The 25,447-nt window shown below is 45.9% G+C and overlaps 1 protein-coding gene and 1 long non-coding RNA gene across 2 annotated transcripts in view; one reads left to right on the forward strand and one right to left on the reverse strand.

Moving 5' to 3' along the window:
• Positions 1-2,566: 2,566 nt before the first annotated feature.
• Positions 2,567-3,714, reverse strand: LOC119649807. Its single transcript, XR_005249194.1, has 2 exons — positions 3,012-3,714; positions 2,567-2,946 (listed from the first exon to the last, which is right to left on the reverse strand). It is a non-coding gene; the product is annotated as an uncharacterized LOC119649807 (long non-coding RNA).
• Positions 3,715-3,754: 40 nt separating this feature from the next.
• Positions 3,755-25,447, forward strand: part of LOC119649803 (1-phosphatidylinositol 4,5-bisphosphate phosphodiesterase classes I and II) — a 281,393-nt gene continuing 259,700 nt past the window's right edge. Inside the window, exon 1 of the mRNA XM_038052116.1 lies at positions 3,755-4,836. The gene's annotated coding sequence lies outside the window, so the exon portion shown is untranslated. The remainder of the gene's footprint in view (positions 4,837-25,447) is intronic.

Consider the following 25,447-nt stretch of genomic DNA (forward strand, 5'->3'; position numbering starts at 1 on the left):
CGTGGATATCCTCATTTCGGAAGTGATCAAAACGTGTCACGCCACTAGTCCAACGCAACATCTTCGTCTCCATTACCGCAAGACACCGTTCATTGTCTTTTACAGTCGGCCACCACTCAGAACCATAGAGAGCGACAGGACGGATGACATTGCGGTAAATTTTAGATTTGAAATATTCGTTGATACTCCGATCACAAAGAACACCAGTTGTGGAACGCCACTTCATCCAGGTTACGTTCATTGGCTGATAGCGTTAACCCGAGGTATTTAAATCGCTCAGTTCTGGGTAGGTCACTGCCGCTGGCAGTGATTGTGCCTGTTTCATGGCGATCGGTCGTCAAAAATTCAGTTTTGTTTAGATTCAATCTGAGACCGTGTTGCATGAGACGAACATTCCATTTTCGGACAAGTTGTTCGAGATAATTTTTGCTATCAGATGTTAGGAAAACATTATCTGCATAAAAAAGTGTATAGGGCGCTGCACGTTGGATTACCCGTATGCCGGTGTCCATAACAAGAACAAAGAGGGATGTGAGAGGGCGCTTCCTTGAACAACACCAACAGAGACACGAAACGATTTTGATGCACCCGCCACACTTCGAACTTTACTTTTCGGATCGTGGTAGAGCAATTGAACCCAGCGCACGAGTTCTTCTGGTACTAAGTGTTGTCGTAAAGCATACCAGATGAGTTTATGTGGCACACTGTCAAACGCTTTCTCTAGATCCAGAAATGCAATGTAAAGAGGGCGGTGTTTTTCCATGAGTAACCGCGCAGCGTGTATTGCGTCAGTAGTTCCGCAGTTTTTGACAAATCCGGCTTGATTCACGGTTATTTCAACGATTTCGCGAATACGGTTGTCAAGAATGTGTTCAAAAATGTTCATGTTATGGGAAACTAACCGGATCGGACGGTAATTTGAACATTCTGCTAAGGCATCTTTCTCGGCATCAGGTCGACCTGTCTATGGTGCGTACGCGGTGAAGAAGTGAATAGCGCGATCAGCTGATATAATGGTGAGCTCCCGTTCGATTTCTTTAATGGCATCACGGAAACCCTCTGAGATGGCAATGCCAACACCATATTGAGTGTGCGGGCTACCAAAATAGAGAAGTTTATAGCCATTTTTACTGCTTTCGCGTTCAATATCGCATTATTTGGCACCAGACCACCGGGTTTCTTGCAGAGTGCAGATATCAATGCGCCTTCTCCGAAGGGCTCTTGCTAGTTCCTCGGTCTTTCCAGTTAGGGTACCAACATTTAGCGTGCAGACATTTTCGTTTTGTTCGGACTAATTTGCTTACGTGCTGACGCAGTCCATGCGTCAAGAACCCTTGCCCATTTTTCGACAGGACCGGGGCCCGTCCTTCCGCGTCGACTGAGGTGGACGCCCTAGCATTTCTCCTAGGCTTGTGACTCAATCCGATTATCATGTTTGTAACGGCATTGTATGCATTTTCTTGGTCGGCCTGTCGCGGGACCTGCCACCATGAGAGATCGGTTAGGATTTAGCATAGTAGAATAACTCCAACTATACTCTATTTATCTCTTTCCCTGATCTCAGCATTTTATTTTTGTTTTATTGAGGATAGTACAGAGTACGTTGCCTCAAACTGTTTTCCTTTACCTGGGCTTGGTACCAGCATCCTATGTTAATAGCATGGCGGAGTTCAACTACACAGCATGCAATCATATACATGAAGTAGATATGTACTATATTTAATGGTTTATAATAGATTATCTGTAACGGACAACAAACGTTGAATGCGTCGAGCAGTTTGACCGATGCGAGAATACCAGTTTGCATACGTCTGCCAGGATACTATTGGGTCCTGGTGTCTTCTTGTTTTTCGTATAGAGGCGACAACATCCTCTTCTTTTATAGAGAAAAGCGGGCAGTCCTGGGCACCTCCCCGGTTATTTTCATCAACCTGTACGGAATGCGCAGAAAATAGTGCCCGCACATTGCGGTGTATCTCCTCGTCCTTAAGTGAACAGGGTTTCTGCAGAGCCCCGATTTTTCGGGTTTTCTGTAACTGAGCCCGCACATACTCATAATCGCATACGTGGCGGCCGATGACAAATCTGACAGTCCACTCTTATACTGGACGCATAATTGGGCTTGGCTTGGTATCCCTCGGGGTACATATGTATGTACTACTCATGATGGTAAAAATTTGAATGGTGGATAGCATCACTAGTTTACACCACCTTTCACTATTATAGTGTTTTTGCGTTATTCGTGAACAGTATCAAAACGTTTGACCTGCTCAACCAAATCCACAACTTTTCACTCCCCAAATCATTTAATCATGGATTTGATACAATTTTCAGAAACTACACAAAATTTCATATAAAGGGATATTTTTCCGATTGCAAGGGTTACCGTCACTTCGAAGATATTACTGTTTCAAAATAGATTTTTTATCCAACTTTCAAAATGCAATATTGTAACGATACTTTAAACTTACAGCCTGTAAAGCCGACAAAGGAGAAAACGCGGTCTTGACTAAGCGGGGCATCTGGACACAACAAACCTCTAGCAACGAAAAAAAAGCATAATTCGGATAGTAAAGGAAGTATATTACGCTTCATGACGGTTACAAATAAATGCATTCAAAATTTGAAAAGTAAACTTCCCCGCACTGATCATGTCACCAAGCTACTGACTATCGCGCTGCGTTCACTTTCCATGGGATCGAAGAAAACATTCGGTGGCGTGATCAGAAAGGAAATAGGAGGCCATCGCGGAAGGAGGCAAAATGTGAGTTGAACTGTAAAACTTCAGAAGAATCCGAAGTGCAGTTTGGAGATCGCTAGGTCTACATTGCCGCCGATACTATCTGTTCCTGTGATAGATGGAGTACTTCATTCTGTCTGGTCTGGAAGACGTGCAACTGCTTACACTTTGCCAGAAACACGAACCTCAGCCAAGTAAATTTGGATCTACAAATAAAGGAAGGGAGAGTCGATTTAAAGATTAAAGCCAGAGGAATCGAGATCTGATTTACCACTCCACTGCGTCCAATGATTTGTTGTTTCTGACTGCGGCACGCAGCTGGATGTTTGGCAAATAAACGAGATTGAAACGGCCTTCACTCTTTTGTTAAAAATTAGGAAATCCTGTCAACTCAACATCATCAAATTGCACTAATGAGGGCACCGGGAGGAAACCGAGCTGGTACATGCACATATAGTAGCAATTAGGGTGCCCATAATTGAACAAGGAAGTTCTAGGAAGGACTCGGTACTAATCACCCTGTGTGCGGTTCACGCACTATTTGGCGAACCCGTTTAGCTTTTCACTACACATAAAGTTGTTTAGGAATACATTTCCATCGGGACACGCATCGAATCTCCCAAACTGCGATTCCGATTGACACGAAATAAAGCAAAAGCCGCGCGTTCAAAATGACTGAGGCCAAGAAAACAACGAACAAAACACAAACAACACTCGCGCCGAAAACAAATCAGCTGATAATATGACAATGGGAATTCCACTAAACTGACTTGTCTCCGTAAGAGAATCGCAACGAAGAGACTCCTCCCGGAGTCGACCTTGCGCTCGCGATCTGGGCGCAATCACGCCGTGCAGTTGTCAAAGGCGAACGTGTTGCATAACCTCGAGCGGTCCACTGGCGGCTGCCTTGGAACTCGCTTATTCAGCACTTGAGCCCTGCTGCCCCGTGTTCTCTTAACTTCAGTTTAGTCAGCGCTTGGCATTGTGTGGCGCTGAGCGCGCAAGGCGTCGTGTTTCGTCGCTGTCCGTTGCGCCGCCGAGTGGCACGCGTCGCGCCAATTTTCCTTGCACTCGCAATTCTTCCGGACGGGAAGGACCGAGCGGATTTTCCGACTTTCCTGCTTCGGGGCCGACACGACCGAGTTCGGCCGCTGACTTTCCCAGCTTTCCGTCGGGCACGCAGTCCTCACTGCGTCCGCCGTGACTGTCGCCGCGGCCACCATCCGTCGCCAGCTCAAAGTGATTTTGCAATTCGCCGAGTGAAGACATGTCGCAACGAGGCAGCAGCGCGCCCAGAGTTTTCCCTTCCGATTAGATCACAGGCAGAATTGTGAATTGTGTGCATTCTTATTGGACAGCGAGCGGCCGTCGACGACGTTGGAGCTTGGCGAAAAGTCAAAGTGGAGTCGCGTGTGAATGGATTTTGACAACTTTTCGAAGTGAGGAGCCGCGGCGAGTGTTTTGCCAGTGGTTTCGCGTTGAATTTCCGCAGGTTGGACTTTTACGAGGTGGGAAGTCGGTGCTGCACGAGTCGGCATAGAATTGTGGTCGCTTTGTGTCAGGATTCCGAAGGTGGAGTGCCGTGGCCGCGCCTGGCCGGGCTCCTGGACTACCCTTTTATCCGTGTTGTGTTCGCTCAGGTCGGGTGCCCCTTCGAAGCGCCCGGGTGCTGCCGAGGAGCGTAGTGCATGCCTGCTCGTCCGCCCGGCTACCGCCACCTGACCCGACCTTCTCGCAGGTGCAACCCGATAACAATCCGCGGGCGCGGCGTCCCCCTGCACCGGGGCCACGGCCCATTGCAGCCTGTTGCAGTTTGTCAGCCTTGTCGTGTGCGGTGCAAGTTGTGAATCTCGCCGGGACTTGCATGCAATTCGCTAGGGAGGAGCAGTGAATCGAGTGATACCCAACAACCATGCAATTAGCGTTTCCGTGAAAAGTGCGCGGAAATTCCGACTGTGAAAAATTCTGGAATTGTGTGATGTGTGCGAAAATTGGAATGTGTCGAGGAGTTTGTTTGTAGTGGGACTCGGAACATCTGCGACGGCTCCAGGTCCGCGATCCAGCCAGGAGGCAACAGCAACGAGCGCAGTAGTGAGGTAAGTGAGGATTCCATTAAGAATTAATTTGCATCTTAATTACACCTTAGAACCTGGCCGGGGATTGTTCGCGCTCGAATTAAGAAGAAAAAACGACATATAGTAGGCCCTAATCACAGGCTCGTTTCCCTCAGGACTCCGACCCCCCATTTGCGCGTAATCCCTGCCGGAGGAGAATGCCCAAGAGGGGAGCGAAAAGCACAGTCAAACGAACGAGCAAACAAACAAACAATCAAATTGAATAAATTATTTTCCACGAATCCACGACAACGGCAGACGTTTGTTTGTGTATTTGACCAGGTGACACGCTGTTTGGAACGTCATTATTTTGTTTACTTTCCGCACTTTGCGCTACGGTTGAGGCTGGCTCAGGTGCCCGGGCAGCGACCAGAGAAGCGGGCGAGCGCCTGGCCCGGCGGCAAACCGCGCGCCCGCCCACTGGCCTGGTCCGCACACAAAGCAGCGGTCGCAGAGCTGCTGGATGCTTGCTTGGAACAGGTGAGTTCTAGCCATCAACTGTCAGCCAGGGTGGCCGTGAATGGGGTGTTGTGGGGTCGCAATTCAATCGAAAGGTCGTTTTGTTTGTACGGGGCCGTATTTCGGCTAGTTTCAATGAAACTTCTATTCTTTGGCTCAGTTCCGATATGGGCACGTGGAGCAAGCGACAGCGCTAGCTGGTTGAAGTATTTAACAAGGAGGGGTAGAGGCATTATTATGTATCATTATGAGAATCCTTTTTATGGTCTAATCTCAACGAGTTGAATGATGATGGAAGAAGTGAATCAACAGCAACAGTTAAATATAAACGGAAACTTGGTTATCAAATCTTGTTGTAGAGTCGGAAGTCTCTCAGTTTTTTCCACGAATTCCGTATGGGTCTCCTTACTCCACTTCCCACGCATCGTCAATATTGTTCTTATTGAGTCTGCAATAGAACAGTGAGTGAGCAAGTGGTTCCTACTTCTGTTGCGCAACGGATTATTATCCAGCTTTTGCCGTGCGAAGATGTAATACCTTCACAAATTTTAACACCTTTCTGGGTGCAATTCGGGGCTGACATCCTTTCGAAAACCCGCGTGTATGAATGGCATAAAAGCTTCTGGAGGCCGCGAAACGCTGGAAAGTCAGTGTCACGCTCAGCGTCCTCGAACTTCTATGGCAGACGAAAATATCAGTGCCGTTAGCGAGTTTTAGAGGAAGACTGGCCCCTCTCCGTCCACGGAATTGCTTCGCCAGTAGGTCTAAAATGGGAGAAACTGGAAATCCGACTACGGCCGGCCCGTCCGCGGTACTACAGCCCAAATCTACCCGCAAGCGGAAGAGAAAGGCCTGGCAGAAGGGAACTTAGGCCACTAAGGAGGGGGGACTACAGGCTGAATCCTGCCTGTCAGAACCTTCTCCGCCATCCTTACTGGGAAGAGCGGAAGAACGGGAAGCTGGTGACGTGGACGCTACTGGTTCAACGCCAGTATGTGGAAATGGATCCAAGCGGTCCGAACACCGTGAACCTGGAAAGGCCCTAAGCCGACGGCAGAAGAGAGCACCGCGAAGGAAGATGAAGCACCTTGGGAATGAGGACATGGACGTGGCTGTACCACTAGGTGCGGTAACGCCCAGAGAAATCGGACGCAAGGTAGCGGAATCTCCGGCGGAAGGTGGGGATAAACTGGAAACCCCGGTAAGATCCACACTGGACGCACCAGACTCTTCAGTCAGCGGTAATGCGCGCAAGAAGCGTAAGACCAACACATCTGCTATGGCCGACGCTTTATTGTGCTCCGCACCAGGGCTTACATCCACGCGACTCGCGGGGATTAGGACCAGTGTGCCGGGAGGTGATCAAATCAGCGAGAGAGATCTCAATGAAGCTGGTCCCTCCCACAGGAATACGAACACGAAGGCGGGAAGGAAGAGGACGTATGCGCAAGCTGCGGCCTCTGTTCTGACTGCTGCCGTGGGAGTTTCCTCCAAGGATGGCAAAATGTCAGAGGGACAATTTACCATCCTCCAGGAATGCCTGTGGAAGAAAATGATGGAGCCTGGAACGAAGCCACGATTTAACGATCAAGGTTTTCGTGATGGGCTTCTACATTTGGAGTGCGCTGACGAGGCTGCCTTAAAGTGGCTCCAGCAGGTAATCCCAACTTTGAGTTCCGGCGGTCGGCCCAAGTTCACTATTGTGAACACTGAGCTACGCAGGACAGAACATGTCCGATGTTGGCTACCGGGCCCTCGAAGGAAGGCAGAGGACATCATCCGCTTGCTGGGTGAACAGAACCCGGGCATGGATTTTGGACACTGGAGGGTAAAGTTCATGAATGCCAGGAAGGACCAATCTACAAACGTGGAGGGCTTCAACTTGGTATTCGAACTGGACCAACAGAGTCTGAATGTGCTCAGGGGAAGTCACCATATGGTGCTCCACTTTTTCCTATATAGACTGAAATTCAGTCATATCAGGAGACTGTAGGGCATCATCTCCATTTTGAGAGCGAAGAACAATGATGGTCTTCGACTTACACAACATAGAGCAAATTGCAGCATCTTCGGTGCGCTCTCCCACAATGGAGACGTGCGCGGAGGATAGTGCATACAGGGGCGGAACCCCTGTATGGGGGCTCGCACTGGGGAAGGGACTATAGAGTGAATCCTACCTGCTAGTAACTTCTCCTACACCTTCCAAGGAACAGGCGGAAGGAAGGGAAGCCAGAGACGTGAACGAAACTGACTTGATGCCAGTTCGAGCGATCGAATCTATGCAACCCGGACACCGCAAACCAAGTAAGGTGCTAAGTAGAAAACAGACGAATGCTCTGCGGGATGAGGTGAGATCTTTCGTGGATGAGAACATGGGAATTGCGGTACTCCCAAGTACGGCTTTTCTCAGAGAAATCAATCACGAGGGGATCGAGTCTCTGGCGGTACGGTGTGGGGGAAACCCCGTCATACGCGGACTGCCGCATACGCTTCTAACTGTTTTCTATAAGACAATAGACTAAGTTTATGTCGAAAAACATAAAGATTGGTCAAATCAACCTGCAGCATGCCAAAGCTCCCTCCTACCACCTGTTGGCAGCGAGAATGACAAAGCTACAGGATTTCCCCTATATCTTTCTGGTGCAAGAACCGTGGGTTCGATTTAACAGAATCTGTGGTATTGGATCAGTAAAGGGGGCTAGGATCTTCTACGACGAAAGATCCATAAGACCGAGAGCTTGCGTCCTGATGTCAAGACGGTTAGAGGCAACTATGCTTAGACAATATTGTTCCCAGGACTTAGCTACATACATCATCATACAATACCAGATAAATGGCGAGAGGAAAAACATCATAGTTGCCTCCGCTTATTTACCCTATGATTCTTTATATCCTCCACCGACGCAAGAACTTAGGGATCTGGTGGCGTATGCAGAATCAAGTGGTCTCGAACTCTTAATAGGTTGCGATGCGAATGCTCAACATATTTGTTGGGGCAGTAGCAAATGCAATCCAAGGGGAGAGAAGCTATTTGATTTCATCACTTCAGCTGGTCTTATGACTGCAAACGTCGGGTGCGCCCCTACGTTCGTGGGACCGAGAAGAAGCGAAGTAATTGACCTAACAATCTGTACCCCAAAATTGTTAGAGTTGATTACACACTGGCGAGTGCTAGACGAGGTCTCACTGTCAGATCACCGATATCTAGAATTCAATCTGACTATTGCGGGCGAACAGTCTGCAGTACAAAGGCGGAACCCTAGGAAAACGGATTGGGCAAAGTTCAATGAACTTCTTGGCAATAAAGTACAGTTCCCTAGGCGACTAAGGACTCCTTTGGTGCTGGAAGATGAATTGAAAACTCTGAACTACACACTTTTAGAGTGTTATGAAGAGGCTTGTCCTATTTCCCGAAGCCAAAGCGGTAAAACAGTTCCTTGGTGGAACCGAGAACTGCAAAAACTCAGGAAATCAACCAGGCGACTTCTAAATCGTGCTTGCAAAAGTAACAAGAACGAAGACTGGTTAAATTTCAGGAACTCACAACGTGAATATAAGAGGCTCGTGAGGTGCTCGAAACGAGACTCCTTTAGAGCGTACTGTGAGGAACTGGAAGGCGAAAGGGAGACTTCAAGGCTGTGCAGAGTCCTCAAAAGGGATGAGTCGGCCAAGTTGGATTCTCTTAGAAAACCCGACGGTACTTTCACGAACTCCAGTCTGGACTCAGTACAGACCCTCCTGGAAGTACACCACCCGGGGGAACGGGTGAGAGAAGTGGTAGGGGGAGAGTTGACGCTTCTTGCAACCCCTTCAACACGCAAGTGTTGCAAGAGGAACTGGAACACTGCGAAAGCGGTTGTTACCCTTGAAAATGTGAGAGCTACGATACTGTCCTTTGAACATTTCAAAGCACCTGGCATGGACGGCATCTATCCGGCAATGCTAAAGGAGGGTATGGAGCATTTAGAGCGACCTCTAACAAATATTTTTCGAGGATGTCTTGCTCTGGGCTACGTGCCTTCTTCTTGGCAACAGGTTAAAGTAGTTTTCATACCGAAACCTGGGAAAGATGACTATTCTAATCCAAAGAACTTCAGACAGATCAGCTTGACTTCATTCTTGCTGAAAGGTTTGGAGAGACTGGTGGAGCGTCACATTCGTGGAAAGGCACTTAGGTCACACCCACTTAGTGAAAACCAACATGCTTACCAACGTGGAAAGTCCTGTGAGTCTGCTCTTCATTCTTTGGTCACAAAGATAGAGAATGCAACTTTGAATGGTGAGTACGCGATGGGGGTGTTTGTGGACATTGAAGGGGCTTTTGACTGTGCGCCTTTTCAAAAACTTTGTGATGCCGCCAGAGCGCATGGTGTTGATGATACTTTAATTAAGTGGATCCATGCTATGCTAACGCAAAGATTGCTGTGCGCTGAGGTAGGGGTCGATCGCTACCTGACTACGGAGGCAACGAAGGGCTGCCCCCAAGGAGGTGTGCTTTCGCCGCTTCTGTGGAGTATGCTGATCGACTCACTGCTATGCGAACTGCAAAATTTGCCAATACACGCTCAAGCTTATGCTGATGACGTGGCTGTACTTGCTGTTGATCGGGATCTTGGAACGGTGTGTAGGAATATACAGCGTGCCGTTGATTTGATAGACAGCTGGTGCCTTAGACATGGTTTGTCAGTTAATCCAAATAAAACCACAATGGTTTTATTCACAAAAAGGAGAAAACTGGATGGACTTTGCCTCCCTGAGATGAGGGGTACTACCCTTCAACTCTCCGAAGAAGTGAAATACCTGGGGGTTACTCTAGATAAAAAACTTCTTTAGAACAAACATGTAGAGGTAAAGATGAAACGAGCTCTCACAGCTTATGGGCTGTGCAGACGGACCTTTGCCTCGACATGGGGACTCAGGCCTCATGTGGTAATGTGGATATACGTTGCCATCATTAGGCCGATGTTCGTATATGCATCCGTAGTGTGGTGGTTTTTGTCTCACAAAAAGGTTTTCACCGTAAACTAGCTGCACTGCAAAGAACTGTTTGTCTGGGTATCACAGGTGCCATGAGCACGACATCCGGCGCAGCTCTGAATGCACTACTCAATTTGCAGCCCCTGGATATATTTATTCAAAGCACTGCAATGAGAGCAGCTCATAGGCTAATTCGATTAGATCTATGGGAAAACAACGGATGTGGGGGGGGGGCACAGAGCATTGGAAGAGTTACTGGGAGGACTGAATCCAGTTCTTACAATGCCTTCCGATTCTCGTGTCCCCATATATCTGGTAGAAGATATGTAGTTACCCTGAAGCGTAGAGAGGACTGGGAAGACCCAGAGGAATGCGTGGAGGGATATACGGAAGTCTTCTACACGGATGGCTCAAAAACAGAAGAGGGTTCTGGAGCTGGAGTCTACCTCTCGAATAAAAATGAGAAGTGGGCTTTTCCTTTGGGACAATATGCAACGGTTTTTCAAGCCGAAGTTTATGCGATCCTAAGGGTGGCAAACTGGGTGATTGACGAGCGGTTGAAGGGCAGGCGCATCGCAATCTGCAGTGACAGTCAAGCTGCACTGAGGGCATTGAGCAGTCCTTTGATCACCTCGAAAATCGTTCAGGAATGCAGAAACCGTTTGAATTCTATGTCTAGATTCAATACGGTGGAACTACTCTGGGTACCTGGTCACTGTGGCATAGAAGGAAATGAAATCTCGGACGCTTTAGCGAAAGAGGGGTCAATCTCCACTATGCCGGGACCGGAGCCAGCAATTGGGGTATCAGTAGCATTGGCTAAATCTGTTTTCAAAAACTGGGAACAAGTTTCCCATAATGACAGATGGCAGAGCCTTAATGCTGCTCGACACACCAAACTTTTCCTGCCAGAACCCAACATACGTACCGCAAAGTTTATCCTGTCGAAAAGCAGGAGGACTTGCAGGTGTATTGTGGGCATTCTGACAGGCCATAATTCACTAGCTGGGCATATGTTCAGAATAGGAATTACCGAAGATGATACGTGTCCCTCCTGTAATGAGGAAGCGGAATCCACGGAGCATTTCCTATGTGAATGCCCCGCCTATGGACGCATCAGGCATCAAATCTTTGGTGCCGATGTTCTCCAATTACGACGGGTAGCATCACATCCACTAACGGAAATCCTACGATACGTTAACGAATCCAGAATATTCCGTTAGACGGGGGACGCGAGTACAATGGGCCAACACAGCCTGAGTGCTCAGAAGCTGTAGCTTCTCCCCACCACACACACACACACACACACACAGGTCTAAATCAAGAGAGTGAATATTCCATCATCAAAGGAAAACTTGGTTTCTTAAAGATCTCAGAATGTTGGGTTCCTCGGAAGGTTTTCTCAAATGTGTAGTCACTTGTGATGAAACATAGGTTTACCCCTACATACCTGAATCAAAACAAACGAGTAAAGATTCAGACATGAGGCCGGACCCATTCTCGATGGATGATTGATAAGAACTCTTTGTACTCAATTGGCTGTCTTTCGTCCTGACCTACGCTATCGCTCCATCTCGGGCAGGGTTTGCCTCGGTTCCTTCTTCTTCCATAGATATAGCACTTATAGATTTTCCGGGCTGGATCATCCTCATTCATACGAATTAGTGATCCACTTACCGCAACCTGTTGAGCTGAATTTTATCCACAACCAGGCGGCCATGGCATCGCTCATAGATTTCGTCGCTATGTTGACTACGAAATCGTCCATTCTCATGTAGGGAGCCAAAGATTCTCCGGAGGATTGCTCCCTCGAACGCGGGAAAGTGTTCGCAATTTTTCTTGTTAAGAATACAGGACTCAGAGGAATATATAAGGACTGGCAAGATCATTGTCTTGTACAATAAGAACTTTAACTCTGTGGTGAGACGTTTCAAGCGAAATAGTTTTTGTAAGCTGATATAGGCTCTGTTGGCTGCCTAAAATCGTGTTGGTGCTGACGTTGCCACCATGTAAATCGTCTTGCCTTCATTAATGTGCTGCCCGAGATCTCGCGCGGCCTGTTCGATCTGGATGAAGGTAGACTGTACATCTCACCATAATGTCAATATCGTCAGCGTAGGCCAATAGTTGGGTGGACTTGAAGAGGATGGTACCTCTTGCATTGATATTTGCATAGCGAATAACTTTCTCCAGGGTCAGGTTATAGAGGACGCATAAATGTCTTAGACTCATGGCCACGTGCAGTTTTTCCCTGGCTATGCTGCCATAGGCGGCCTTGAAGGTGATCAAAAATTGGTGCAACTGATGGCCATATTCCAACAGTTTTTCTATCGCTTGCTGCAGAGAGAAAATCTGATCTGTTGCGGATTTCCTTGGAATGAAGCTTCTTTGGAATGGGGTGTTCTGGGCATATGGGGCTATCCGGTCTAGCAAGATAGCGGAGAATATCATATAGATGGTACTCAGCAACGAGATACCTATATAATTGCTGTACTGTGTGATATCCTTCGTTTTATGGATGGGATAGATTATGCCTGGTTGCCAGTCATCAGGCATTGATTCGCTGTCCCACACCTTGAACATTAGTAACTTTCAAAACCCTAAAAAAAAATGTTTTAATACAAGAAAAAAAAAATAAAATGAGTGAGTGTGGCAACTGGAGAATTATTTGCATGCTCCCAGCTGTTACAAAGACAATAGCTGAAGTAGGTAATTCTGGAACGCGCCAAGGAATACCTTGAAAGGTGGATCGTCAGAAAGCATGCTCGTTTTCGCTCTGGGTCCTCCTCATTAAAAGGTTTTCATTCATTGTGGAACAGCGTTTCGAGTCTGGGTTTCCGTTCCAGCTGCTTCTCATCGATTAATGGGTATGACCATAGCGGCATGTCCGGTGGCGGTGGTGTCCGGATAGCTCACTGGTTAGAGCACAAGGCTGTCGTACGGAAGGTCGCGTTTCAAATTTCACTGGTGGCAGTGGGATTTGTATTGAGATTTAACGTCGGATACAAGTCGAACAGCTGTGAATGAGTGCCTGAGTCAAATCAGGGTAATAATCTGGCGAGCGCAATGCTGACCACATTGCTTCCTACAGGGTACTGCAATCCTGTAGTGTACCGTTACGGTCTTGAATGAAGTGCTCTAACACACTTCAAGCCCCTGATTCAATCTGTATTATTGCGCCAACGATTATTATAACAGAGCGGCATAACATGGCGCAAAATCTCTCGTGTTGCAACGAGGTAAAATCTCAGGTGAATTTAAAGTTCAAGGTGGAGACTGTCAGGATTGCATTTTATAATCGATATTTTTTCTTGTCAGCTGGGGAGCGCCACTATTCAGGTTGCGCTAATGCGTGAAGCAATTCATATTTCAGTTCACCATTGGTGATCGGGGATATGTAAAGTTCTGGGCAGCTTACTACCACTAACAGTGTTAGTTGATTTTTCCCTGGGATCGGTCCTCAAAAATTCTATTTTATTCAGATTTAAACTATGATAATATCATGTTATATCTATGTTATCTCAGTGCTTCTATATAGAAGTAGCATTAAGAAAGTAACCACTACTGTTATTCAAAAACTCCAAGTTTCACTCATTCATTTCTGCGTCCTGTCATCAAATGAAGAACTTGGATGGCGTGCAGGCCAGATATCCGTGGACGTGTTGATGAGAAGGCAAAAGTGGTATTCGTGTTACATTGAGGAAGAGTGCAAGGGAAGAGAATTAAAGCACATTCAACTGACAGCGATGGCGCATAAATGTGGTTGGGTGGCCATGTCTCTGTGTGAGGATTTATGGCAACCAAAATTGGAACTTTTAGAAATAGTCGCAACAAAGGGACTATCCGAGAAGTGAGTTCGAGTAGACTAGTGTGGAGTCGGTTTTTTTACCCATTCTTCTGCGTGCATTTGTTCTTTTATGGATACAGGTTGACGCTTAGGAAGATATTGCAGCATTGAGCCTTGCCCAGCTCCGCCTGCGTCCTATTAAGGAGTTAATTACGTACCATTTCCTTCGATTTTTACTTGATCATGGTTTACGGGGCTATGCGAACATTAAAAGTATTACCACCTTTTTAGGTGAAATCACGGGCAGTAGATTATCCTATACAGTGTATAACTACATTAAGGAGAAAAACTAGAGTCATTAAACCATTTCAAATGGTGGTTACCACTTTTTCAATATCATCATCATCAACGGCGCAACAACCGGTATCCGATCTAGGCTTGCCTTAATAAGGAACTCCAGACATCCCGGTTTTGGGCCGAGGTCCACCAATTCGATATCCATAAAAGCTGTCTGGCGTCCTGACCTACGCCATCGCTCCATCTTAGGCAGGGTCTGCCTCGTCTTCTTTTTCTACCATAGATATTACCTTTATAGACTTTCCGGGTGGAATCATCCTCATTCATACGGATTAAGTGACCCGCCCACCGTAATCTATTGAGTCGGATTTTATCCACAACCGGACGGTCATGGTATCGCTCATAGATTTCGTCATTGTGTAGACTACGGAATCGTCCATTCTCATGTAGGGGGCCAAAAATTCTTCGGAGGATTCTTCTCTCGAACGCGGCCAAGAGTTCGCAATTTTTCTTGCTAAGAACCCAAGTATCCGAGGAATACATGAGGACTGGCAAGATCATTGTCTTGTACAGTAAGAGCTTTGACCCTATGGTGCGACGTTTCGGGCGGAAGATAGGAGAAATTAATAACGGTCTCAAAGTTGTAGTCTCCTATCTTTATTCTTGCCGTTTGACCAGTGCGGTTTAATGTTGTTGATTGGTTGGTTTTCGGTGCTGACGTTGCCACCATATATTTTGTCTTGTCTTCATTGATGTGCAGCCCAAGATCTCGCGCCGCCTGCTCGATCTAGATGAAGGCAGTTTGTACGTCTCGGTTCGTTCTTCCCATGATGTCCATATCGCCAGCATAGGCCAGTAGTTGGGCGGACTTAAAGAGGATCGTACCTCTTCCATTTACCTCAGCATCACAGATCACTTTCTCGAAGGCCAGGTTAAAGAGAACGCATGATAGGGCATCCTCTTGTCGTAGACCATTGTTGATGTCGAATGGTTTTGAGAGTGATCCTGCTGCTTTTATCTGGCCTCGCACATTGGCCAGTATCAGCCTAGTCAGTCTTATCAATTTGGTCGGGATACCGAATTCTCTCATGGCCGTGTACAGTTTTACCCTGGCTATGCTATCATAGGCGGCTTTAAAGTCGATGAACAGATGGTGCAAATGTTGTCCATATTCCAACAGTTTTTCCATCGCCTGCCGCAGAGAGAAAATCTGATCTGTTGCTGATTTGCCTGGAGTGAAGTCTCTTTGGTATGGGCCAATGATGTTCTGGGCGTATGGGGCTATCCGGCCTAGCAAGATAGTGGAGAATATCTTATAGATTGTACTCAGCAACGTGATACCTCTATAATTGCTGCACTGTGTGATATCTCTCTTTTTATGTATGAGACAGATTATGCCTCGTTGCCAATCGTCAGGCATTGATTCGCTGTCCCATACCTTGAGCACAAGTTGATGAACCACTTGGTGTTACTGGTCGCCTCCATATTTAACCAATTCGGTTGTAATTCTATCGGCTCCTGGCGGCTTATGATTTTTCAGCCGATGAATTGGACGAACTGTTTCTCCTAAACTTGGTGGTGGCAGTATTTGTCCGTCGTCTTCAGTTGGCGGGACCTCCAACTCGCCGATGTTCTGGTTGTTCAGTAGTTCACCAAAGTACTCAACCCATCGCTTTAATAAGCCCATTTTGTCGGAAATCAGATTTCCCTCTTTGTCTCGGCAGGATGAGCATCGAGGTGTATAAGGTAAAACTTGCGCGTCTGGTGCGGTCGCTCCCTGTACTTTTCTAGTTTACAGACTTGTCGGTTCTTCCAGGCTTCCTCTTTCCGTCTGTGAAGTCGCTTCTCCGTTCGGCAGAGTACGTGATAAGTTTCTACGCGTGCCCGCGTTCTTTGAGAATGCAACATTACTCGGTATGCGGTATTCTTCCATTGCGTTGCTAGCTTACATTCATCGTGAAACCAGCCGTTCCGACTCCTTTTGCGGCTGGGGCCAAGTATGTTTGTGGCCGTATCAATGATAACGTTCTTCAGGTGGTTGTGAAGATCATTTGTTGATGCTTCATCTCCAGGTCCTCTGTTGATTGCGGTTATTGCGGCATCCATTTCCCTCTTATAGGTGTCGCGGAGGGCTGTGTTGTGGATGGTTGCAGTGTTAACTCTCACCTGATTGTCAGAGGGGATTCTAGGTGGTGTTTTTATTCGAGCTCGGAGCACCATACCAACGAGATAGTGATCCGAGTCTATATTGGCCACCCTATATGTTCTGACATTCATCAAGGCTGGGAGGTGGCGGCGTTCGATCAACACGTGGTCAATTTGGTTGAAAGTGGTCCCGTCTGGAGAGGCCCATGTATGTTTGTGGACCACTTTCCGCGCAAACCAGGTACTTCCAACAACCATTTCGTGTGACCCTGCCAATTGAATAATCCGCAGTCCGTTATAATTTGTATTTTCGTGTAAGGTATTGGAGCCACCGTATCGCCTGAATACGGGCTCCTTCCCTACTTGGCTGTTAAAATCCCCAAGTATGATTTTGATATCATATCTGGGACAGGCTTCGAGGGTTCGTTCTACTGCCTCGTAGGGGCGTCTTCGTTTTAGCCGGTCGGTCTTCTTCAGAAGCTCGTTAGCATGTCTGTTCTCTTGAACCGCTTACTCAATTCCATTTTGATTAGGCCTTGGTAGCGAGTATAACAACTCTGTTAAAAATGGGAATAAAACCGGGAGCGTTTGTTTCCGATTCTGTTACAAATTTTCACAAATTCCTTCCCGAATACTGCATGTATTTTTATTATTGATAAGAAGAAGATCAGCTACCCTGTCTGTAAATCAATTTCAATATAAGAAATTGGAGCGCTGTGTGGCCAAGTGGCTATCTATAGTGTTAATAACCCACGAATGGCTAATATGCTAGTAAATACGTCAGCGCAAATGGGCAAATGAATGTGGATGGGGCATCGGTCGTTTGTTCAACTACCTGATTCTGCAGACCGACGGTTATGATTTTATGGTTTCGACTTTTGGTATGCTAAACCAAAACCTCGTATCGCCCCATCGGCTAGGAGTAGTGTAGGAACTGTAAATGTATTTTGTACTGAGGATTGAGACTTTCAATAATACATGTTACTTCTTGGATGATCGGGTTTTTATACAATAATACTGCTGGTGCTTTGTCAGTAAGATGTTTGTACGAGTATTAGGCCTCATTTCTTGTTTCAATAAGGTGTGTTTTTTCCCAGGCGGTTTATAGAAGTATATTTTGCGATCCCTGCACCATGTTCTCTGCCGACGTTCCTACTCTACACATCTGCTTCTTTATGACTTGTCACTGTCACTGATCGCTTGAAGGACACTTGCTTTCTATGTCGACAAATCAGTCAACCAATTTTTATGTTACCGGCCGCCAGATAAGTTGGAAAACTGTTTTCCCGATAAACTGACGGATTTTATTTGCGTCTTTCGGTGAGTCTTCTTGAGTACAAATAGTCCGAATTGTTTTTCTGGGCTCTTGTAAATGTCCCGTTTCATCGTGAAATCGTCAATATCTGCATAACGAGATTCTTACTTTAGCTGCTCCACTTCCGTCCTTTTTCCAGGGAATTCAAGTCCCTCTTTTGGGCATGGTCTGATTCGATAGAGATGGAAGTATCGGTGTATATCAAGTCATTTTTTCTGGAGGTGTTGACACATCCGGGCCGTTTTCCTCCATATTGGTGAGTTAATGCTAGCGGCATTGGCATTAACATATTTGATACGCATATCTTTCAAATATATTTTTACAAGTTTTGTTGTTGTCGGTGGCAATGTAATTTCAAATTTTTGTCGTGCTTTGTCGTTGCGCTAATATAAATACATTCGGTAAAGCAACAAGTATAAACGGTCTTAGTCATAAATTTATTAAAAAACTGTAAATTTTTAAAACTAAATAAATAATATTGTCATTAGGGAAGCTGGACTAGACTTTCTCGTTTCGATGACTTACGAAGACGACCGGCTTAAGGTTAAGCTCCTTTTTGGTGGCGGTATGAAATATTCGTGACAGAATACGACAAATTTTTTTAGGGGTAATTTCGCCGCATGAGAAGCTATTAAATTGTCCCATAATTGCTAACGACATTCTGTTATCATATTGTAACGTACTAAAAGACCATATGTACTACGAGTTATCATCAGTTTCAAAGAGGAAAAAGACATTATCCACCAAAGCTTCTGACATACAAAAACACAATCCTTTCATCCCGGTTTTCCTTTAAATGATGTATGTATCTGAAAAGTATTCTGAATTTTCACTGTTTAAAACCATTTCCTTAATCGTCTATTTTGCCACTGAGCTTTTTGTCTTCTTCTCTAGCCTTTGTCAGATGCTGGGTCGGCCCGTCTTGATCGGTTGTGCCATTTTGTTCTGTCAAAGGCCTGATCTGGGTGTGGTCTCGAGGCTTTGAGATCACGATCCAGCGTATCAAACGACCATGCTTCCGTCGGCCTTTTGATTGTCTCCTATCGACTTCAATGTTCAGGCCAATGACTAATGATAAGTCAATTCTCGATAGCGCAAATTACGTGACCGTACCATCGAAAATGCTTCTCTTGTAATTTTTTCATGATAGGTGCAACCCCATAAAGATCGCCTACATCCTCATTTCGAACGTGATCATTGCGTGTTGTACCAGTGGTCCAACGTAACATCTTCGCCTCCATTACCACCTGACGCCGTTCATTGTCTTCTAAAGGGAACTAAAATGGCGGACTACATTACGGTAAATTTTCGACTTGAGACGTTCGTTGATACGTCGATGACAAAGGTGGTTGCGCTAATGTGTGAGGCAATTTCATAACGCAGTTCACCTTTGGTTAATAACATTGCGAGCACTATGGATGATTCCATGAATAGTCATTTTCGTAGCGCGAAAATGAACGACCCAGAACAAAAACTAGTCTGTTTAAGTAGCAGTTCATGAGAGAATGTAATTTCCCTTACTATTATTGGCAAAACCCAACGGTGACATTGTTGGAAGGCACAACAGCACGCACTGTCCGCTTGAGAAATCAAGCAAAATGCGGCCAGACTTGACCTTGACACTCTGCCGCCAACACACTATTAAACACGGTTAAAGAACTATCCTTTAGTTGTACCATTAGTATTAACACTTTTGGCATGTCTAAAATCATACAGCTGCGCTGCTGAGTAATCTGCTTAGTAATGACAGGAGTAACCAAATAGATCTGCAGGTTGTGGCTTATCTATACGGTGTGCAGCTCGCAGGTTCAAATATCGTTTTCGATTATACCCGGTATGTGTGTAGTTTTTTTGAAAGCTGCTCTAAGCTACAATCATTCGAAGTGCGTTTGATCAGTAAGTTGTCCACATTCTTCATGTAGTGTGCCGACAATTTTATAATAGATTATGATTTCATCCCAATCTTACGTAGAGTAAGAGAGAACTTAGCACCTTAGAATTCTTGATTCTGTCATTGCAATGCAATCACTGTGCTCACATTCAAAGTCTCCTCACATGCATGCTTGCCTTAAAGATAAGCTTAGAATCGCCCATAACCCTAAGGTAAGGTATCAGATAGATAAAATGAGTGCGGTTGTTTGGTTGTCAACAGTAATTATGGTTTGCCAGTTTTTGACGGGCGATATTCAGCCTCATTTGTGAAGAGCCAGGACTAAAGACTTCATGCAAACTGATCTCATCTAATGTGCTCTCGCTTTTCCCTGCCGCCACCCCAATTTTCTCCGGGTGATAGTTTAAGGAGCAGTGTCGCGTTAGAAGGTGAACTTGGATTTGGATGTCTTATTTCTTGAGGGACAAAAAGCATGCTTCTCTACCTAGTTCAAGTCTATTCATGAAGATTTCGCCCTCCACTGAAGTCTTAACAGTTGATGGTATGATCCCGAAAGCCTGGCATTGTGTATTTTGTGGAGAGGGTTCTGGTTAAAACGGGAGAGTCTATGTTGCTTTCTAGGAGCGTCGTTATGTATAGCCACTATTGTGGCGTTTCCCACAGCTGAGTTCTCTGATTTCAGCATCTCGTCATCTTATGTCCATATTCATGACCTAGTAAACTAGTAAGAGATTAAAATCTCCGCTCCTTTCCTCCAAAAGTGCAACATTACATTCGCCAGGTCCTCGAGAACATTGCATTCCTACAGGATATTCGTGAGGCTCTCGCAACCAATGCGGGATACACAATTCCTGTAACTACTGTATTCCGTAAGTTACTGCGTCAACGAGTAATTTATCTTTCCGAAATTTCATTTCAGCTGTTTCTCAAGATACGCAATTAGGGTATGCGGTTTTTTTTCAGAATTGCCCAATTTGCTGCACAATGCTTTTCTAGTGGCTATTCAGAAGTTTATAGTGACATCGGAATAAAATTTTAACTCTTACCCGGTAAAGATATTGCTTCTTAATTGCTAGAAGATCTAAATGGATCATTCCCAACACCACCAACCAGGTTGGTGATAAGCACGCGGTCCGGTTCTTCCTCCACAAGATCAAACGTGAACATTCGGAGTCATGATTTGAAAGTATGAATATTCGTAGTGTCTTCTGTATATCTCCAGGTTTCCGATGTGCTGCACCACTACAATCGATGCGAAACTGGAAGGTCGAGCACATCTTCATATATCATTTCCATTTCAACCTTGAGGATTTCCTGCTGTTGGAGTATACTCCTTTATTCACGTCGCACCATAGGAGTTGCTTATCGGAGAAATACTCGATTAGTCGAACTATGTAGCCAAAGATATCCTATTTTGCTGAATCGCTGTCAGTCCAGCCAGAGTTGGACCAATTATAGCGATGGTAACTAAAATGACGGAACGTGCGCTCCCTGTTCAGAGATGAAGCTGATAAGCAGCTAGCCGATACCCTGTCCCAATATAGGGCTGATGTAACAGCGTTGCAAGAGATGCGATGGACAGGGACCGGTTTCCTGGAGAAGAGCCACTACACGATATATTATAGCGGTCATCCAGTAAACCATGTGCTCGGAGTAGGTTTCTTAGTCAGCCACAAAATGAAACCTGCTGTTATCGGCTTTGAAAACATAAATGAACGGCTATGCACTCTGCGCTTGCAAGGCAAGTTTAGAAATATAAGCCTCATAAACGTTCACGCCCCTACAGAGGAGACTGCAGGGTCGGAGAAGGATACCTTCTACGAGGCAGTAGAACGAACCCTCGAAGCCTGTCCCAGATATGATATCAAAATCATACTTGGGGATTTTAACAGCCAAGTAGGGAAGGAGCCCGTATTCAGGCGATACTTTGGCTCCCATAGCTTACACGAAAAAACAAATGATAACGGACTGCGGACTATTCAATTAGCAGGGTCACACGAAATGGTTGTTGGAAGTACCTGGTTTCCGCGGAAAGCGGTCCACAAACATACATGGGCCTCTCCAGACGGGACCACTTTCAACCAAATTGACCACGTGTTGATCGAACGCCGCCACCTCCCAGCCTTGATGAATGTCAGAACATATAGGGTGGCCAATATAGACTCGGATCACTATCTCGTTGGTATGGTGCTCCGAGCTCGAATAAAAACACCATCTAGAATCCCCTCTGACAATCAGGTGAGACTTAACACTGCAACCATCCACAACACAGCCCTCCGCGACACCTATAAGAGGGAAATGGATGCCGCAATAACAATACACAGTCAACAGAGGAGCTGGAGATGAAGCATCACCAAATGATCTTCACAATCACCTGAAGAACGTTATCATGGATACGGCCACAAACATACTTGGCCCCAGCCGCAAAAGGAGTCGGAACGGCTGGTTTGACGATGAATGTAAGCTAGCAACGGAACGGAAGAATGCCGCATACCGAGTAATGTTGCATTCTCAAAGAACGCGGGCACGCGCAGAGACTTATCACGAACTCCGACGAGTGGAGAAGCGACTTCACAGACGGAAAAAGGAAGCCTGGAAGAACCAACAAGTCTATGAACTAGAAAAGTACAGGGAGCTACCGCACCAGGCGCGGAAGTTTTACCAACAAGTCAGCAGGATGAAGCCTTATACACCTCGATGCTCATCCTGCCGAGACAAAGAGGGAAATCTGATTTCCGACAGAATGGGCATATTGAAGCGATGGGTTGAGTACTTTGGTGAACTACTGAACAACCAGAACATCGGCGAGTTGGAGGTCCCGCCAACTGAAGACCACGGACAAATACTGCCACCACCAAGTTTAGGAGAAACAGTTCGTCCAATTCATCGGCTAAAAACCAGTTACACCAAGTGGTTTATCAACTTGTGCTCAAGGTATGGGACAGCGAATCAATGCCTGACGATTGGCAACGAGGCATTATCTGTCTCATACATAAAAAGGGAGATATCACACAGTGCAGCAATTATAGAGGTATCACGTTGCTGAGTATTGCTGCTGAGTTGCTGATATTCTCCACTATCTTACTAGGCCGGATAGTCCCATACGCCCAGAACATCATTGGCCCATACCAAAGGGGCTTCACTCCAGGCAAATAAGCAACAGATCAGATTTTCTCTCTGTGGCAAACGATGGAAAAACTGTTGGAATATGGACAACATTTGCACCATCTGTTCATCGACTTTAAAGCCGCCTATGATAGCATAGCCAGGGTAAAACTGTACACGGCCATGAGAGAATTCGGTATCCCGACGAAATTAATAAGACTGACTAGGCTGACCCTGACCAATGTGCGAGGCCAGATAAAAGCAGCAGGATCACTCTCAAGACCATTCGACATCACGGTCTACGGTCTACGACAAGGGGATGCGCTATCATGCGTCCTCTTTAACCTGGCCCTCGAGAAAGTGATCCGTGATGCCGAGGTAAATGCAAGAGGTACGATCCTCTTCAAGTCCACCCAACTACTGGCCTATGCTGACGATATCGACATCATGGGAAGAACGACCCGAGATGTACAAACTGCCTTCATCCAGATCGAGCAGGCGGCGCGAGATCTTGGGCTGCACATCAATGAAGGCAAGACAAAATATATGATGGCAACGTCAGCAGCGAAGACGAATCAACCAACATCAAACCGCACTGGTCAAACACAAACACGAAGAAGAATAAAGATAGGAGAATACAACTTTGAGACCGTTGACAATTTCTCCTATCTAGGGTCGAAAATCACAACCGATAACAACTACGATGATGAAATCCGCGCACGGTTGTTGTCAGCCAACAGAGCCTATTTCAGCTTACAAAGACTGTTCCGCTCGAAACGTCTCACCATAGGGTCAAAGCTCTTACTGTACAAGACTATGATCTTGCCCGTCCTCATGTATTCCTCGGAAACTTGGGTTCTTAGCAAGAAAAATTGCGAACTCTTGGCCGCGTTCGAGAGAAGAATCCTCCGAAGAATTTTTGGCCCCCTACATGAGGATGGACGATTCCGTAACCTACACAAAGACGAAATCTATGAGCGATACCATGACCGTCCGGTTGTGGATAAAATCCGGCTCAATAGGTTACGGTGTGCGGGTCACTTAATCCGTATGGATGAGCATGATCCCGCCCGGAAAGTCTATAAGGGCAATATCTATGGTAGAAAAAGAAGACGAGGCAGACCCTGCCTAAGATGGAGCGATGGCGTGGGTCAGGACGCCACACAGCTTTTAGGGATATCGAATTGGTGGACCTCGGCGCAAAACCGAGATGTCTGGAGTTCCTTATTAAGGCAGGCCTAGACCGGATACCGGTTGTTGCACCGTTGATGATGATGATGAACTAAAATGAACGCAATATTGTATATGATTGAAGCTGCTCCTTTTTTGTTTTTCACCGGCCGGCGGTCGTGAACTGACTTTTTATCTAGACTTTTAACAAAATGACATTCTTGACATTTCTTACTCTAGTTTCATCTCAGTCCGTCAGCTGTTTCTGTGGCCACTGAATGCAGCGGCGGAGGTGAACCCATATTGGCGCCTAGGTTCGCACCCCCGATGTGTCGCCACAACAGCATAGAGCTTATTTCCTGCTTCGCCTGAAGAACTTGTCTGTTGACTCTGTATTGGCTTTCATATTTCGCAGATGGTTAGGGAAGTATATTTTTCCATTTTCTGCACATCAACCGCGCAACAGCCCACTCCCCAACTCCAGACAGTTTTCTTCCCTGTCAATGTTGGCTTTAGAATGACCATGTTGAAATAAAAGCCCGTGAAAAAAAAAGCCCTCTACCACAACTTTCTCGACGATAAAATGTTGGCCAATTTGCACATTTACGAGAATGCCAACCAGGAAACAAAGAAAGCGATCGGTGTCACCCAAGCGATCCATTACAAAGATATAGATCATACGATATACCGGACACTCGGAATGAGGATAGAGATCTGTATCGATGCAGTTTTCGATCGAAATTGTATCGGGTTAGAATACCTCAAGACAAGTATTAACGACAGTTTCGAGCTTTCCAATAACAGTGCTGGTCACTTTCCATTTGTTGCTCCCATATAGCAGCACCAAGAACATTGGCGGGGAGTAACCTCAACTTGATGTTTATGATGCGGTATCTATATTTCCAATTTTGGGTAAAATAGTGATCTAGCGCTATTAATGCGCTGAGCAACTCAACTTCGATCCCACGGTTACGAGAAACACTGTTATGAAGATGGTTGATTGATCGATGCCTTTCATACTCTACCCGTTAGTGTAGATAGGATGATTACGATGACCCGTCCGATTAAGAATCTTTATTTTGTTGGTATTTATCTTCACTTCGAATCTGCTTGCTTATTTTCCCCAATTCAGAGGAACTTGGACAAGGTCCACGACTAGGTTAGAGAAGAAGTAGACTTGATCCGTGTACTCGAGGTGTTTTAGGAAAGATGTGATGGTTTTTCAAACCCCTGCAGGTCCTCCGAACAAAGCACCATGAAGGACGACACGGATAAGGAGAAGATAGAGTAGAATAGAATACAGTTCTGGCTGGACTCCGCTTTGGACGTTAAATTCAGCTGGTTTTATCTCGATGCAACACATTTTTCGTATACACATGTCACTCTGGTAATAGCTGTTACCTAGTATTCCCATAAATATTGTTACAATTCTAAATACCTCTAAATT

Source organism: Hermetia illucens, chromosome 1 (assembly GCF_905115235.1).
Source record: "Hermetia illucens chromosome 1, iHerIll2.2.curated.20191125, whole genome shotgun sequence".
Lineage (NCBI taxonomy): Eukaryota > Metazoa > Arthropoda > Insecta > Diptera > Stratiomyidae > Hermetia > Hermetia illucens.